The sequence below is a fragment of the Natator depressus genome, chromosome 5 (assembly GCF_965152275.1).
Source record: "Natator depressus isolate rNatDep1 chromosome 5, rNatDep2.hap1, whole genome shotgun sequence".
Lineage (NCBI taxonomy): Eukaryota > Metazoa > Chordata > Testudines > Cheloniidae > Natator > Natator depressus.
The window spans coordinates 5,062,021-5,080,272 of NC_134238.1; the positions used below are offsets into that span (position 1 = coordinate 5,062,021).

Consider the following 18,252-nt stretch of genomic DNA (forward strand, 5'->3'; position numbering starts at 1 on the left):
GCCCTTTTCTTCAATAGGTGTCAAAATGCTTTACAAAGGAAGCAAGAATCATTATCCCCATATTACAGAAGAGGAAGCTGAAGCACAGAGGTGCAATGACTTGCCCAAGGTCATCCAGCAGGCCAGTGGCAGAGCCAAGAACAGAATCCAGTTCTCCCAAGTTCCAGCCCAGTGTTTACATTGAGCATTTTATGAAAGTCTCCCAGCTTTAATCTCACACCGGTGCAGCTCAGTTTTATCTTTCCCTTCCACTCCTTGCTTCCAACTGAACACATTCAATTTTCCCCTCTTTTATGTTAAGCAAGCGTTCATTGACAGTTTATTCTCCTAGCCTTTTGATATGAAACTACATTTTGTTAAAGGAACAGCAATTCATAAACTGGTCCACTGTCTTCATACAGGCTAGCAATTCTGCACTGATTTTTGCCTACATCACCTTCAGTTGCCCAGCAATACACAGCGCAAACTAGCCTTTCTCTCTGCACATTAACAGTTGCAGCTGCAGTTTCAAGACAGCAGCCACCACAGAAGTGTTTAGGGCAGACAATGCTATAACAAACCAAAGCTACTAGCTTTACAAGTAAGAGGAGTCTTAAGAAATACATTAGCCTCTTTTTCTTCTGACCCAATTGCACCAGTCCCAATCCAGTTACAAAATGAAACTAAGACTAGAGTTAAACTATTGGTTGTGACGGACACATGACTGTCCAACAGCTGTTCCTGTAGATATCTCCACTGGGAAAACCAACAGACAGCCAGGTCACATGCCTGAGTGCAGAGTGCACAGCTGATTGTCATTACTACAAGGGAGAAGTGAGGCAAACTAACCCTTGGACTTTCTTCTAGGAGACAGAAAGCTGTGAGGGAGAACATGACAAGTCGCTGAACACTAGATTCCCTCCCCCATCACCTAGGAACCATTCCTTCCCCATCATGTCTGAGCCAAGCCGGTTTACTTTAGAAAATAAATCCCGTGCTCCCTGGTGACAACAAAGTGTCGCATTTGTGTGTCAATAGTCTGGGTAAAAGACAGAAGAATATGCATTACCGGGCTCCATGAAGGCATAAGAATGATCAATTGTCCTTGCTCCAAACTCCAAGGGTAACTAGGAGACAGCCAGTTCCCTTTGCAATACTACCCTGAATACTGCCCTGTTCACCGCCCTCAGTATTAAAATCACAGGTCTTTTCATTAATGTTTCTCCAGAATGCATTTGAAGTCCTCCTTTGGACTGATACCACAATACAGCCAGCAGCTCCCGAAAGGAAATAAAATGTTCAGAACCTGTACACCGTGATGTGGAAGCTCAGTGCAAAGAAAGGGAAGTTACACAGCAAGGGTATGTCTATACTGCAAAAAAGAACCGGTGGCACCGGGTCTGGGCCCAGGTCAACTGACTTTGGCTCATGCCACAGAGCTAAAAACAATAGTGCAGATGTTTCCGCTCAGGCTGGAAGCTGGGCTCCAGCCCCGGCACCAGGTTCAAACCATGGGCTCCAGCCTCAGTGGGAACAGCTATGCTGTTATCTTTAGCCCCATAGCGCAAGCTCAAGTCAGCTCTCCAGACTCGCTACCGAGGGGTATTTTTTTTGGCAGCACAGATGTACCCTGAGTGAAGGCAGCTCATCTAAGTGGAGAAACAGCAGCTCCATTGGTTACAATGGGGATGAGCATTTCTCAACTCTCCATGCAGCTCCTGTCTCACTGTGTCACCATGGGCAACTCACAACTATCTAAATATTTATACCGCAATGAGTGTGGGATCTGAGCACTCCCAGCTTCACAGTCTCGCACTACCTCCGTTTACCCTGTCTTTAAAATGGAGACAATACATCCCAGGATCACAAGGCTACAGTCAGTACTATTTGTCAAGTTTGGGATCTTCAGATGGAAGATACTACATAAAAAGTCTGTGCCCACATTAGACTTCTCAAGCTACCACTTTGCAGTATCACTTAGCTATGACTAAAGCAAAAATTAAGAGCAGTATAGTTATAAATTAACAGAAACCTCTGATCTCTTCTCTTCTGAACATAAAAATCAGTTTAACTGCTCATAATCATCAGTGCCCGGGAACACAATAAATGTTTGCAATAACAATCAAGAAGGTAATCAACATGACACAAGTGTCAACCCATTTCCTACACCCAAGGAGGAAGCTTTGGGGTACAGGATAGCTAAGTGAATTGGAGCCTCACCTGTCCGAGGACACAATTCAAATGTAGTGATTCACTTGTTCCCATCTGACAGTTTGGTGACTCATGTGAACAGATTGTTTCAGTCCAGTTCTAAGTACTGGAAGACTAGGAGGTCGCAAGCCTCAAAATAAAGAGACTGAATACAGAACACTTCAATCTCTCTGGTCACTCTATTTCTGACCTAAAAGTGGCTATTCTTCAACAAAAAAACTTCAAAAACAGACTCCAGTGAGAGACTGCTGAATTGGAATTAATTTGCAATTGGATACAATTAACTTCGGCTTGAATAGAGACTGGGAGTGGTTGAGTCATTACACAAAGTAAAACTATTTCCCCTTGTTTATTCGCCCCCCCCACCCCTCCACTGTTCCTCAGACGTTCTCATTAACTGCTGGAAATGGCCCACCTTGATTATCACTACAAAAGGTTTCCCCCCCCCCCCCACTCTCCTGCTGGTAACAGCTCATCTTAAGTGATCACTCTCCTTACAGTGTGCATGATAAACACCCATTTTTTCACGTTCTGTGTGTATATAAATCTCCTCACTGTATTTTCCACTGAATGCATCCGATGAAGTGAGCTGTAGCTCACGAAAGCTTATGCTCAAATAAATTGGTTAGTCTCTAAGGTGCCACAAGTCCTCCTTTTCTTTTTGTGAATACAGTGAGTTGCTCTTGTCAGCTATTTCCTGGCCCATGACTGCTTTACAAAAGAACCATTCCAGACAAAGATAGTTCTGTGTCTACCTCCCTATTCTCATGATTCCGCAATTAACTCAGGACAAAAAACCTTTATAAAAATCTCTTTCCAGACACACACCTGCTAAGTCAGAAGAAAAAGAGCTTCACTCAGAAGAGTATGAGAGTCAGCCATTTAAATATAGCAATGTGATTACTTGTAAAAATGACCGCAGAACTGTAAATACAAAGAGCTTCCTATCTGTCAATAATGTTAATTAGTAACTCAAGTCCAGTCTTGTGAGGAGCTTACATCACAATGATATGCAAAAACCTGAAATATCATGGAGAGAAGCAAAACTTTAAGGACACAGTAACCACTGAGAAGGAACTGCCCTTTTTTGTATTACTATCATTCCCCCCCCCCCCTTTTTTTATTTTTAAACACTTCTTTTAACTGATGTTTCCATGAGGGATATATGGGAGAATTTAATTTTTTCCATGTTTAATTATACAGTAGAACCTCAGAGTTACGAACACAGAGTTACTAACTAACCAGTCAACCACACACCACATTTGGAACTGGAAGTACACAATCAGGCAGCAGCAGAGTCCAAAACATAGGGAAGCATTATTATGCCCATTTTACAGACCGGGAACTGAAGCACAAAGAGGCTAGATGATTTGCCCAGGGCACACAGGAAGTCCACAGCAGAGCAGGGAATAGGATGTGGGAGACCCAGGTTCAAAGTCAGTGCTCTAATGCTTAATTAGAAACTAAGATGCCAGATACTCTTTTTCCTAGGTTGCATAGAGCACAGCACAATTGGATCCATTTCCCACACACTCAACTCAATGTGTTCCATTAAAGGTAATTTTCCCATTCTTACAAATTCCCATCTCTACTAAACTGTATAACTAGAAGTACTATACTTCCATTTCAGCTTGTCTTTGTACAGAAATATAATGTAGTGCATGAAAACAAAATTGATGATATCCAGGTAGCACGCAGTTGTTCTGCAAGAGTGAATGGAAACCTAAATCCCAAGTCATATATAGGATTCTTTTACATGGTGCTTAACAAGAAGTCTAAGATTTTATGAAGATATTTTTATTTTAAGGAGTTTATTGTTGATGAAACATACCAAACTGAAAGCCTAAGAATCCTGTCCTCTATCCCTAGAACAGGTGTAACATAGGCACTGTCATGCCAATATGCCTCCACATCTAGAAGTATCACTTCCTCAGACAGGACTGGAAGGAAGAAGGTTAAGGCCATCACTACACTACAAAATTAAGTCAATCTAACTTATGTCAGCATACAGTAATGACATCATTTGTGCATGTCTGCACTTTGCTCCATGTGTCAGCGGTGTGCATCCTCACCAGGAGCGCTTGTATCGATTGTACTGTCAGGGTGGGGCATTGTGGGATGACTCGTGAAAGCCAGTAACAGTCGACATAAGCAACACAGTGTCTACACTGACACTCCGTTGGCCTAACAACATCGACCTTGACTCTACGTCACTCGAGGAGGCAGCGTTATTAAGCAGGCATATCTGGGCAGTTACGTCGGTAGGAGCAAAATTTATGTATAGACACTTCCATAGTTAGGTTGACGTAAACTGCCTTGCAACGAACTAACTTTGTAAAGCAGACCAGACCCAAGACTTCATAGCCATTTTGATCTGTGGCCTCTTGAGGTTATCAATAAGTGGGGCCAACTGTAGAAATGCTTTGTGTGTGTGTACATCTGTTCATTCAGACTGGACTTAACCAAACTGACTTCACACAGGCTACCAGACAGCCATTGTGCGGGAAGACAAAGTGGGTGAGGTAATAATATCTTTTATTGGACCTACTTCTGTTGGTGAGAGAGACAAGCTTTTGAGCTACACAGAGCTCTTCTTCAGAGACTTGAGGAAGAGCACTGTTCAGCTTAAAAGCTTGTGTCTGTCACCAACAGAAATTGGTCCAATAAAAGATATTATTACCTCACCCATCTTGTCTCTCTAATATCTTGGGACCAATATGGCTACAGCACAGCAAACATCATATGGAATATGAATTCAGGTGCCTATAAACATAGGTTGGACTTTAACTAGCAGTTAAAAGCTCCTGATCCCATTACCAGCCTCTGAACTACCCAGTACCACCAGCCAAATAGCTTTTTAAGTGCAGTTCACGTTCAGCCTGTTTTCTAGCAGCAGAAGCAGTGACGACTTCAGGGGTGCGATTCATGTCCTCCTAAGCTATTGAACTTCCCAGTTAAACTATTACTCCTATGATGTCAGAGTTGCTGATAAGACAGCTAAAAATATAATGCGTTAGTCATAAATTTCTGTTCTAACCCTAATCATAAGGCAGCGGATGCAACACAGCATTTCAAGACTCCTGTAGTTTATAAAAAGAAAAGGAGGACTTGTGGCACCTTAGAGACTAACCAATTTATTTGAGCATAAGCCTTCGTGAGCTACAGCTCACTTCATCGGATGCATACTGTGAAAAATACAGAAGATGTTTTTATACACACAGACCATGAAAAAATGGGTGTTTATCACTACAAAAGGTTTTCTCTCCCCCCACCCCACTCTCCTGCTGGTAATAGCTTATCTAAAGTGATCACTCTCCTTACAATGTGTATGATAATCAAGGTGGGCCATTTCCAGCACAAATCCAGGGTTTAACAAGAACATCTGAGGAACAGTGGGGGGGAGGAATAAACAAGGGGAAATAGGTTACTTTTTATAATGAATCAACCATTCCCAGTCTCTATTCAAGCCTAAGTTAATTGTATCCAATTTTCAAATTAATTCCAATTCAGCAGTCTCTCGTTGGAGTCTGTTTTCAAAGTTTTTTTGTTGAAGGATAGTCACTTTGAGATCAGAAATCAAGTGACCAGAGAGACTGAAGTGTTCTCCGACTGGTTTATGAATGTTATAATTCTTGACATCTGATTTGTGTCCATTTATTCTTTTACGTAGAGACTGTCCGGTTTGCCCAATGTACATGGCAGAGGGGCATTGCTAGCACATGATGGCATAGATCACATTGGTAGATGTGCAGGTGAACGAGCCTCTGATAGTGTGGCTGATATTATTAGGCCCTGTGATGTTGTCCCCTGAATAGATATGTGGGCACAGTTGGCAACGGGCTTTATTACAAGGATAGGTTCCTGGGTTAGTGGTTCTGTTGTGTGGCATGTTGTTGCTGGTGAGTATTCGCTTCAGGTTGGGGGGCTGTCTGTAGGCAAGGACTGGCCTGTCTCCCAAGATTTGTGAGAGTGTTGTGTCGTCCTTCAGGATAAGTTGTAGATCCTTGATAATGCGTTGGAGGGGTTTTAGTTGGGGGCTGAAGGTGACGGCTAGTGGCGTTCTTTTATTTTCTTTGTTAGGCCTGTCCTGTAGTAGGTGACTTAGAATCATAGAATCATAGAATATCAGGGTTGGAAGGGACCCCAGAAGGTCATCTAGTCCAACCCCCTGCTCGAAGCAGGACCAATTCCCAGTTAAATCATCCCAGCCAGGGCTTTGTCAAGTGGACCTTAAAATCCTCCAAGGCAGGAGATTCTACCACCTCCCTAGGTAACCGATTCCAATGCTTCACTGTCCTCCTACTGAAAAAGTTTTTCCTAATATCCAACCTAAACCTCCCCCCACTGCAACTTGAGACCATTACTCCTCGTTCTGTCATCTGCCAGCACCGAGAACAGTCTAGATCCATCCTCTTTGGAACCCCCTTTCAGGTAGTTGAAAGCAGCTATCAAATCCCCCCTCATTCTTCTCTTCTGCAGACTAAACAATCCCAGCTCCCTCAGCCTCTCTTCATAAGTCATGTGCTCTAGACCCCTAATCATTTTTGTTGCCCTTCGTTGGACTCTCTCCAATTTATCCACATCCTTCTTGTAGTGTGGGGCCCAAAACTGGACACAGTACTCCAGATGAGGCCTCACCAGTGTCGAATAGAGGGGAACGATCACGTCCCTCGATCTGCTCGCTATGCCCCTACTTATACATCCCAAAATGCCATTGGCCTTCTTGGCAACAAGGGCACACTGTTGACTCATATCCAGCTTCTCGTCCACTGTCACCCCTAGGTCCTTTTCTGCAGAACTGCTGCCTAGCCATTCGGTCCCTAGTCTGTAGCGGTGCATTGGGTTCTTCCGTCCTAAGTGCAGGACCCTGCATTTATCCTTATTGAACCTCATCAGATTTCTTTTGGCCCAATCCTCCAATTTGTCTAGGTCCTTCTGTATCCTATCCCTCCCCTCCAGCGTATCTACCACTCCTCCCAGTTTAGTATCATCCGCAAATTTGCTGAGAGTGCAATCCACACCATCCTCCAGATCATTTATGAAGATATTGAACAAAACCGGCCCCAGGACCGACCCCTGGGGCACACCACTTGACACCGGCTGCCAACTAGACATGGAGCCATTGATCACTACCCGTTGAGCCCGACAATCTAGCCAGCTTTCTACCCACCTTATAGTGCATTCATCCAGCCCATACTTCCTTAACTTGCTGACAAGAATACTGTGGGAGACCGTGTCAAAAGCTTTGCTAAAGTCAAGAAACAATACATCCACTGCTTTCCCTTCATCCACAGAACCAGTAATCTCATCATAAAAGGCGATTAGATTAGTCAGGCATGACCTTCCCTTGGTGAACCCATGCTGACTGTTCCTGATCACTTTCCTCTCATGTAAGTGCTTCAGGATTGATTCTTTGAGGACCTGTTCCATGATTTTTCCAGGGACTGAGGTGAGGCTGACTGGCCTGTAGTTCCCAGGATCCTCCTCCTTCCCTTTTTTAAAGATTGGCACTACATTAGCCTTTTTCCAGTCATCCGGGACTTCCCCCGTTCGCCACGAGTTTTCAAAGATAATGGCCAAGGGCTCTGCAATCACAGCCGCCAATTCCTTCAGCACTCTCGGATGCAACTCGTCCGGCCCCATGGACTTGTGCACGTCCAGCTTTTCTAAATAGTCCCTAACCACCTCTATCTCCACAGAGGGCTGGCCATCTCTTCCCCATTCTGTGATGCCCAGCGCAACAGTCTGGGAGCTGACCTTGTTAGTGAAAACAGAGGCAAAAAAAGCATTGAGTACATTAGCTTTTTCCACATCCTCTGTCACTAGGTTGCCTCCCTCATTCAGTAAGGGGCCCACACTTTCCTTGGCTTTCTTCTTGTTGCCAACATACCTGAAGAAACCCTTCTTGTTACTCTTGACATCTCTTGCTAGCTGCAGCTCCAGGTGCGATTTGGCCCTCCTGATTTCATTCCTACATGCCCGAGCAATATTTTTATACTCTTCCCTGGTCATATGTCCAACCTTCCACTTCTTGTAAGCTTCTTTTTTATGTTTAAGATCCGCTAGGATTTCACCATTAAGCCAAGCTGGTCGCCTGCCATATTTACTATTCTTTCGACTCATCGGGATGGTTTGTCCCTGTAACCTCAACAGGGATTCCTTGAAATACAGCCAGCTCTCCTGGACTCCCTTCCCCTTCATGTTAGTCCCCCAGGGGATCCTGGCCATCTGGGAACTCTTCTGGCTCTATCAATCTGTCTCTTCACTTCCGCAGGTGGGTACTGTAGTTGTAAGAAGTTGTCTCCGTCTGAGGGGTTGGAGCAAATGCGGTTGTATTGCAGAGCTTGGCTGTAAACAATGGATCGTGTGGTGTGGTCAGGGTGAAAGCTGGAGGCATATAGGTAGGAATAGCGGTCAGTAGGTTTCCGGTATAGGGCGGTGTTTATGTGACCATCGTTTATTAGCACTGTAGTGTCCAGGAAGTGGATCTCTTGTGTGGACTGGACCAGGCTGAGGTTGATGGTGGGATGTAGTTTATAAGTATACCACAAGTTTAAGGATCCTGAATAAAGCCTGCAGCTTCTTAAAGGAAAACAGCAGAATCAACTCAAATTACAGAGTGTAAAGGCAGTCCTTTTAAAACTCACATAGCCTATTTTCCATGAGCTTTCTCAGATAATCTAGCATTTATTGAAATACCCAACAGAAGCAAAGATTTAGAACAACTCAAATCTGATCTCTCCTACTTTAAAAAGGCAAAAAACAACCAACACTGGCTTTTCTGAACAGACCCTCTTGTCTCAAGAATGCATCAACTGCAACTGGTCATTAAGGATACTGAATTTAGGCACTTACTCAAATACTACACACACAAACACTGCATACTCAGGCCATATCAAAGGACCTTGGCACTAAGCAATGCAACAACATACCAGAGAGGATTAGCCACCTCGGTGATTAACATGGAGGTACTGTGTGCTCAATTTTGTATCAATCAACTGCAATCCCAGAGGTAGATACAGAGCACGCGCCATACAACTAATGGTTTTTCCTTCCTAGGGCATCAGGGGTAGGTAAATATAAAGCAGAGGGACAAGAACCCAAACAGTTCGGTCATGACACAGAGAAGCTCTTGTAAAGCAAAACAGCTCTTTTACTGTTCTCAAATAATCTCCCTCTTTTCCTACATATCTCTCTGTAAATACACTTCTCCCAGAGCTTTAATATTATAGCCCCTCCAGAAATTCTCTAACACATCACACATACTGGGTTGAATTGTTCTGTCTTGTGTCTTAACAAGACTAAGATCTTTAGGGCAGGGACCCTGTCAAACAGTAGCCGATAGTCAAAGCCATGGAAACTCATATGAAGAGGTCATAAGACAGGGATTGTTTACCTAACAAATGATGAAAAAAAGGAGGACATGACAAAAGTATATAAATAATGAATGGGCAAGAAAAGGAAATTTGTGAGGCTCTGTTCTCCTTGTCTCATAACTAGGTTTGGCAGAATCTGATTTTTATAATAATTGACAGATATTGATTTTTATTTTTAAAGCATTTTTTTTCTATTTTTATCAATTTAAATGTTCACAGTTGCAGGAAACTATGGGGGAAAACAGAGAATGGAGCAGGTTGCACAAAAATGTAACGACAGTAGATGCTGAGATCCAAAAAGTTAAAACTTTATAACTATTAAAACCCAAAGGTCAACATCACAGGTCAAAACATACAAGCTCAATATGCTTAAATCAAACTCTATTAAGTTCTCAAGCAACATTTTTCTTAGAATTTACAGATAAAGTCTGATTGTCAATAAAAATATTTTCCATTAGTTTATGTGCATACAGACAAACTGATGTTTACCAATAATTACCAGTAAAAATCTAATGCTGCCGAGGCTACTCATAGCACAAAGGAACAATCAATTAAATTTAAAAGGCGAGGAATTTAAACCTGATAAAAGGAAATACTATTTTGCAAAACATGTCTTTTTCCCCACATGTATTTAAGTAACTCTGGAACTCACTGCCACAGGAAGTTGTTGAGGCCAAGAGCTTAAGATTCGAAAGAGAACTGGATATTATAGGAATATCAAGATTAATGATAAATTTTGTGAAAGAGATATTAACCTCACGCTTCAGAATTTAAAGGAGTACTTGTGGCACCTTAGAGACTAACAAATTTATTTGAGCATAAACTTTCGTGAGCTACAGCTCACTTCATCGGATGCATGCAGTAGAAAATACAGTGGGGAGATTTTATATACACAGAGAACATGAAACAACGGGTGTTACCATACACACCATAACAAGAGTGATATGGTAAGGTGAGCTATTACTAGCAAAGGGGGGCAGGGGGGAGGAAAAAAAACTTTTGTAGTGATAATCAAGGTGGGCCATTTCCAGCAGTTGACAAGAACGTCTCAGGAACAGTAGGGGGGGAAATAAACATGGGGAAATAGTTTTACTTTGTGTAATGACACATCCACTACCAGTCTTTATTCAAGCCTAAGTTAATTGTGTCCAGTTTGCAAATTAATTCCAATTCAGCAGTCTCTCGTTGGAGTCTGTTTTTGAAGTTTTTTTGTTGAAGAAATGCCACTTTTAGGTCTGTAATCGAGTGACAAGAGAGACTGAAATGTTCACTGACTGGTTTTTGAATGTTACAATTCTTGACGTCTGATTTGTGTCCATTTATTCTTTTACGTAGAGACTGTCCAGTTTGGCCAATGTACATGGCAGAGGGGCATTGCTGGCACATGATGGCATATATCACATTGGTAGATGTGCAGGTGAACGAGCCTCTGATAGTGTGGCTGAGGTGATTAGGCCCTATGATGGTGTCCCCTGAATAGATATGTGGACACAGTTGGCAACGGGCTTTGTTACAAGGATAGGTTCCTGGTTTAGTGCTTTTGTTGTGTGGTGTGTGGTTGCTGGTGAGTATTTGCTTCAGGTTGGGGGGCTGTCTCTAAGCAAGGACTGGCCTGTCTCCCACGATCTGTGAGAGTGATGGGTCGTCCTTCAGGATAAGTTGTAGATCCTTGATGATGCACTGGAGAGCTTTTAGTTGGGGGCTGAAGGTGATGGCTAGTGGTGTTCTTTTATTTTCTTTGTTGGGCCTGTCCTGTAGTAGGTATTATTATAAGGTGGGTGCAAAACTGGTTGTAAAACCCTTCCTAGAGTGTAATCATCAGTGGTTCACAGTCATGCTGGAAGGGCATAACGAGTGGGGTCCGGTTCTGTTCAATATCTTCAGCAATGATTTAGATAATGCCATAGACAGTACACTTATCAAGTTTGCAGATGATACCAAGCTGGGAGGGGTTGTAAGTGCTTTGCAGGATAGCATTAAAATTCAAAAAGATCTGGACAAACTGGAGAAATGGTCTGAAGTAAATAGGATGAAATTCAATAAGGACAAATGCAAAGTACTCCATTTAGGAAGGAACAATCAGTTGCACACATACAAAAGGGGAAATTACTGCTTAGGAAGCAGTACTGAGGAAAGGCATCTGGGGGTCACAGTGGACCACAAGCTAAATATGAGTCAACAGTGTAATGCTGTTGCAAAAAAAGCAAACATCATTCTGGGGTATATTAGCAGGAGTGTTGTAAGCAAAACATGAGAAATCATTCTTCTGCTCTACTCTGCACTGATTAGGTCTCGTCTGGAGTTTTGTGTCCAGTTCTGGGCACCACATTTCAGGAAGGATGTGGACAAACTGGAGACAGTCCAGAGAAGAGTGACAAAAAATGATTAAAGGTCTAGAAAACATGACCTATAAGGGAAGATTGAAAAAACTGGGTTTGTTTAGTCTGGAAAAGAGAAGACTGGGAGGGGACATAAGAGTTTTCAAGAATGTAAAAGATTGTTACAAGGAGGAGGAAGGAAAAATTGTTCTCCTTAACCTATGAGGATAGCACGAGAAGCAATGGGCTTAAATTGCAGCAAGGGAGGTTTAGGTTGGACATTAGGAAAAACTTACCTTACCTGACCACTCTTGTTACAGTGTGTATGGTAACACCCATTGTTTCACGTTCTCTGTGTATATAAAATCTCCCCACTGTATTTTCTACTGCATGCATCCAATGAAGTGAGCTGTAGCTCACGAAAGCTTATGCTCAAATAAATCTGTTAGTCTCTAAGGTGTCACAAGTACTCTTTTTCTCTTTGCGGATACAGACTAACACGGCTGCTACTCTGAAACCTTCAGAATTTAAGTCATTCTCTAACCATTACAGATCAGAATGAGACCTATTGTGGGGGCAGATCACTTCATTTGCCTATTGTCGGGTTCTTGCACCTGCCATCACCTGGTGGACAGGATACTAGACTAGAGGGATTTGGATCTTGTCCAGTATGGTAATTCCTATGTTCCCAGCTACAAACTCCACCTCTTAGATTAACAGCAAGCACTTTCAGCACCGTATCTTGGATGATTATGACTAGAGCTGGGCAGAAAACAGTTTTCCCATCCCATGAAGGTTTTGAGATTTCAATTTTTTCCCCTGCTCCTCCTTGGAACAAAACAGAAACGTTTCTCCACAAAAAAAAGAGACCAACCTCAGAACAGCTAACGGCCTGGAGGTTGGGGCACTTCTCTGGGATGTGGGAAACCGAGGGTCAAGTCCCCACTCTGCCATTCTTCTGTATATCCCAGATGAGTCTCAATCCCACTTTGTTTCAATAAATATACATAGGAGTAGGAGCTTGAACCCAGGTTGCCCACATCCCAGGTAAGTATCCTAACCACTGGTCTATTATCTATTCTTCATTTTCTCACTCTCGGTTTGACCAGAAATTCCACCGTGGACCTAAGAAACTTTTCGCACCAAAACTTTTGTTGAAACTAGTACATTCCCACAAAAAGTTCTGGTTTTGATGAATTGGTGGTTTTTTATGGAAAACTATTCCCAACAAGCTCTAATTATGTCTCCTTCCGCAAGGTCTTTAAAGGTACAATCACAGTTTCTAAAAATCCAGTAAGATTTGTCTACCCCTCCAGCTACAAGATCAGTTTTCTTTTAAGGTACTCAAACTTTTTTCCTTAACAATATGCAATTTAAATTAAAACCATTTTAAAAAAATGGAAGATCAAATCTAATTTAATCTTATATTAAAAGGAAAACTGACAGATTATTTCTTTATCTGTGTTAGTAACATTGCCTGAAATTTCTGGGGGGGGAAAAAACCTAATTTAATTTTCTCCTTTATGTTTATTTTTTGTGTTTCACTGAGTTCAGATGCTATTAAGTCTGGAAACTTTCACTTTTGTTTCTAGTCACTTTCACTTTATGACATATGAATCAGAACAATGCTGATTACAAATATCACAAAGGAATGTTTACATCCAAACAAAAAACAATACCATTAGAATTTTAAAACCCTGCCAAATGTTTATATTAATTAGACATCTTTTAATCCAATCCTCAACTTTGGGATTCCTGATAGAGTTTTTACTTTTGGCAACATTCACCTGTTAGTTATGAAATACAGCACAAGAGAAATGACATTTAAACTTCGGGAACAATTTTTATATCCAATCCAGGACTGAGAGTCAGGAGAACTGGGTTTTGTGACTCTGTTTGTCAGACTTCCTGTGAAAGCGTGAGCAAGACACTTAACTTCTGTGGCTGTTTACCCTCTGTACCACAGAGGCATTACCTATCATGTGGGATGATTTTTGCAAGGTTTAGTTAGCAGACATAAAGGCTCTGTGATCCTCACTTGGGAGGCCTATAGAACTAAACGTATTTAGTTGTGTGTTTACTTATCATTTGTATGATGTGAAAATTTTTCATAAATGAGTGCACCACATGGTACTTTCAAAAGCAGTTTCCAGACATCTTAAAACTTAAGATCTGAAACGGAAGACAACCTTTAAATACAGATCACCCCACTCTCACCAACACCTCCTGTTCAACTCCTTCCAAATGGGAAAAATTCCCATCAAAATCCATAGAGCTAACACCTTATCCTCCTTCCAATCCCTCCATAAGACTCATCTCTGCCATGATGCCTAGAGACCGTTACCATCTGAAAACGGCTAAGCCGTGGACAAGCCAGGTATACTGCCTATTTTGGAACACATGCGCCTGTTTTAATGTTGCTTGTTCTCTATCACCCTATTTGTCTGTTCCATCCACCTGCTATGGTTTGTTACAACCTCGAGTGTGAGCTCGCTGGGACACAGATTGCCATTTAGGTGCTTGGCCCGGGCCAGCTAACCCAATTGCTCCAATAACCATAAACATTTGAAAGGTGGCAGTCAGCACCTAGGTGTCATTCATCAATTCACAGCTGAACATCAGAGGGAGACAGTACTGTTTTCGCGCTTACAGTGCAGCCTCCTTTAACTGAAGTGCCTCAATGACCAGGCAGAGTACCGAAATCCTGTGCCTAGGAAAGTGACTCACACTGGGTGAAGCAAGACTGTGACTCAGGAAAAGGGTTAGGGTTAGCACTGGGAGAGGCCAGCAGATCAACAAGGTGAGTCCCTGCCTGCAGCCCGCCCTGGAAGACCAGGGCACAGAAAATAGCAGCAAGCTTGAAAACAAAGGAGCGGAAGTGGAGACGGGTACCCCCAGCCATGCACAGCTGGAAAGTGTGGTAGCCATTGAGAGCCAAAGGTGTGCTTTCGACAGGGGAGGAAGAAATAAATCCCTCAGTAAATTCCCCAGGAGAGGAACATCAGAGCCCTCACTGTCTGCCAAGAGAGGAAATCAGTCTCCAGTCAGTATGGGGGGAGAGAAATAGGAGGATGTGTGTATAACCCCTACTAAAGCCGTGAGGGGGCTGCATCTGGTATAGATAGGTATGTGTAGTAAGGAAAAATAAAAGAGGCTCCCCACAAACTATAGGGGGCAGGGGAGAACCTGGGCTGTATGGGAGGGCTAACAAGACCCTGCTCAAGATAGGGAGGAGAAGGAGTCAGCGTGCAGGGGAAGCAGGGGAATGAGAGGCCTTGCACTCTAGATATAGGGGAGACGTGGGGTGCACGAGGAAAGTGGAGGATAACAGAGGCTCTCCACTGAGGATCGGGGGCCGGGAGGGTGATCTGGTGACACAGAGGCTCCCTGCTCAGGATCTCGAGCGGGGGAGTCGGGCGGGCTGGGGGCAACAGAGGCTCCCCGCTCAGGCTCGGGGGGGGGGGGGCGGGAGGGAAGGGGAAACAGAGGCTCCCTGCTCAGGATCGGGGTGGGGGGGAAACGGGACGGACAGAGGCTCCCCGCTCACGATCGGGGGGAGGGGGAAGGACGGACAGAGGCTCCCCGCTCACGATCGGGGGAGGGACGACGGACAGAGGCTCCCCGCTCGGGATCGGGGGAGGGGAGGGGAGAGACGGACAGAGGCTCCCCGCTCGGGATCGGGGGAGGGGGAGGGGGGGAGAGACGGACAGAGGCTCCCCGCTCGGGATCGGGGGGGGGGGGGGGGAGAGACGGACAGAGGCTCCCCGCTCGGGATCGGGGGGGCAGGGGGGCACAGACAGGGGCTCCCCGCTCGGGATTGGGGGGGCGGGGGAGAGACGGACAGAGGCTCCCCGCTCGGGATTGGGGGGGCGGGGGGAGAGACGGACAGGGGCTCCCCGTTCGGGATCGGGGGGGGGGGCGCGGACAGAGGCTCCCCGCTCGGGATCGGGGGGGGGGACGGGGGACGGACGGACAGAGGCTCCCCGCTCGGGATGGGGGAGGGGGGACGGGGGACGGACGGACAGAGGCTCCCCGCTCGGGATTGGGGAGGGGGGACGGGGGACAGACAGAGGCTCCCCGCTCGGGATCGAGGGGGGGGATGGGGGGACGGACAGAGGCTCCCCGCTTGGGATCGGGGAGGGGGGACGGGGGACGGATGGACAGAGGCTCCCCGCTCGGGATGGGGGAGGGGGGACGGGGGACGGACGGACAGAGGCTCCCCGCTCAGGATCGGGGAGGGGGGACGGGGGACGGACAGAGGCTCCCTGCTCGGGATCGGGGAGGGGGGACGGACAGAGGCTCCCCGCTCGGGATCGGGGAGGGGGGATGGGGGGACGGACAGAGGCTCCCCGCTCGGGATCGGGGGGGGGGGATGGGGGGACGGACAGAGGCTCCCCGCTCGGGATCGGGGGGGGGGGGATGGGGGGACGGACAGAGGCTCCCCGCTCGGGATCGGGGAGGGGGGATGGGGGGACGGACAGAGGCTCCCCGCTCGGGATCGGGGGGGGGGATGGGGGGACGGACAGAGGCTCCCCGCTCGGGATCGGGGGGGGGGGATGGGGGGACGGACAGAGGCTCCCCGCTCGGGATCGGGGGGGGGGAGACGGGGGACGGACGGACAGAGGCTCCCCGCTCGGGATCGGGGAGGGGGGACGGACAGAGGCTCCCCGCTCGGGATCGGGGAGGGGGGGGGACGGGGACGGACGGACAGAGGCTCCCCGCTCGGGATCGGGGAGGGGGGGCGCGGACAGGGGCTCCCCGCTCGGGATCGGGGGGGGGGGGAAGACGGACAGAGGCTCCCCGCTCGGGATCGGGGGGGGGGGGGAGACGGACAGAGGCTCCCCGCTCGGGATCGGGGGGGGGGGGGGAGACGGACAGAGGCTCCCCGCTCGGGATCGGGGGGGGGGGGGGGGGAGACGGACAGAGGCTCCCCGCTCGGGATCGGGGGGGGGGGGGGGGAGACGGACAGAGGCTCCCCGCTCGGGATCGGGGGGGGGGGGGGGGGAGACGGACAGAGGCTCCCCGCTCGGGATCGGGGGGGGGGGGGGGGGGAGACGGACAGAGGCTCCCCGCTCGGGATCGGGGGGGGGGGGGGGAGACGGACAGAGGCTCCCCGCTCGGGATCGGGGGGGGGGGGGGAGACGGACAGAGGCTCCCCGCTCGGGATCGGGGGGGGGGGGGAGACGGACAGAGGCTCCCCGCTCGGGATCGGGGGGGGGGGGGGAGACGGACAGAGGCTCCCCGCTCGGGATCGGGGGGGGGGGGGGGGAGACGGACAGAGGCTCCCCGCTCGGGATCGGGGGGGGGGGGGGGGGAGACGGACAGAGGCTCCCCGCTCGGGATCGGGGGGGGGGGGGGGGAGACGGACAGAGGCTCCCCGCTCGGGATCGGGGGGGGGGGGGGGGAGACGGACAGAGGCTCCCCGCTCGGGATCGGGGGGGGGGGGGGGGGAGACGGACAGAGGCTCCCCGCTCGGGATCGGGGGGGGGGGGGGAGACGGACAGAGGCTCCCCGCTCGGGATCGGGGGGGGGGGGGGGGAGACGGACAGAGGCTCCCCGCTCGGGATCGGGGGGGGGGGGGGGAGACGGACAGAGGCTCCCCGCTCGGGATCGGGGGGGGGGGGGGAGACGGACAGAGGCTCCCCGCTCGGGATCGGGGGGGGGGGGGGAGACGGACAGAGGCTCCCCGCTCGGGATCGGGGGGGGGGGCGCGGACAGGGGCTCCCCGCTCGGGATCGGGGGGGGGGAGCGCGGACAGGGGCTCCCCGCTCGGGATCGGGGGGGGGGCGCGGACAGGAGCTCCCCGCTCGGGATCGGGGGGGTGGGCGCGGACAGGGGCTCCGCGCTCGGGATCGGGGGGGGGGGCGCGGACAGGGGCTCCGCGCTCGGGATCGGGGGGGGGGGGCGCGGACAGGGGCTCCGCGCTCGGGATCGGGGGCGCGGACAGGGGCTCCCCGCTCGGGATCGGGGGGGGGCGGAACTTCCCAGGGCCCACATTCACCTGAGCGGCGGCCCCGGTCCCGCTGACGGCTCCGGTTGTCGCTCTCGGCCTCGCCCCTCCCCTAGGAAGCCCGAGCGGCGTCTCCACCTCCAGAGCCGCGACGGGGTGACGCCATCTTGTGCCGCTGACCTCACAGCTCCCCTGCCGACCCGCTCGGCGACGTGCTGCGTGCTCACGCCGGACCGCGACGGCCAATCGGAGGAGGGGACGCGCGATGACATCTGCCCTCTCGAATAGGGGTGGGAAGATGGCGGGCTGGGGGCGGGGCTTGGATTTGGCTCCGCCTCCAGGGCGAGGGCCAAGGGCGGGGCGGGTCGCGGGCGGCTGCCGGCTGCTGCCGGGCGGTGGCGCCGTTGCTGAGGTGGGA

General features: G+C 48.5%; 1 protein-coding gene across 1 annotated transcript in view; it reads right to left on the reverse strand.

Annotated features, from left to right (window-relative positions):
• The window catches only part of UBAP1 (ubiquitin associated protein 1), a 56,682-nt gene extending 38,633 nt beyond the window's left edge, over window positions 1–18,049 (reverse strand). The window contains exon 1 of the mRNA XM_074952279.1: window positions 17,886–18,049. The gene's annotated coding sequence lies outside the window, so the exon portion shown is untranslated. The remainder of the gene's footprint in view (window positions 1–17,885) is intronic.
• Window positions 18,050–18,252: the final 203 nt, after the last annotated feature.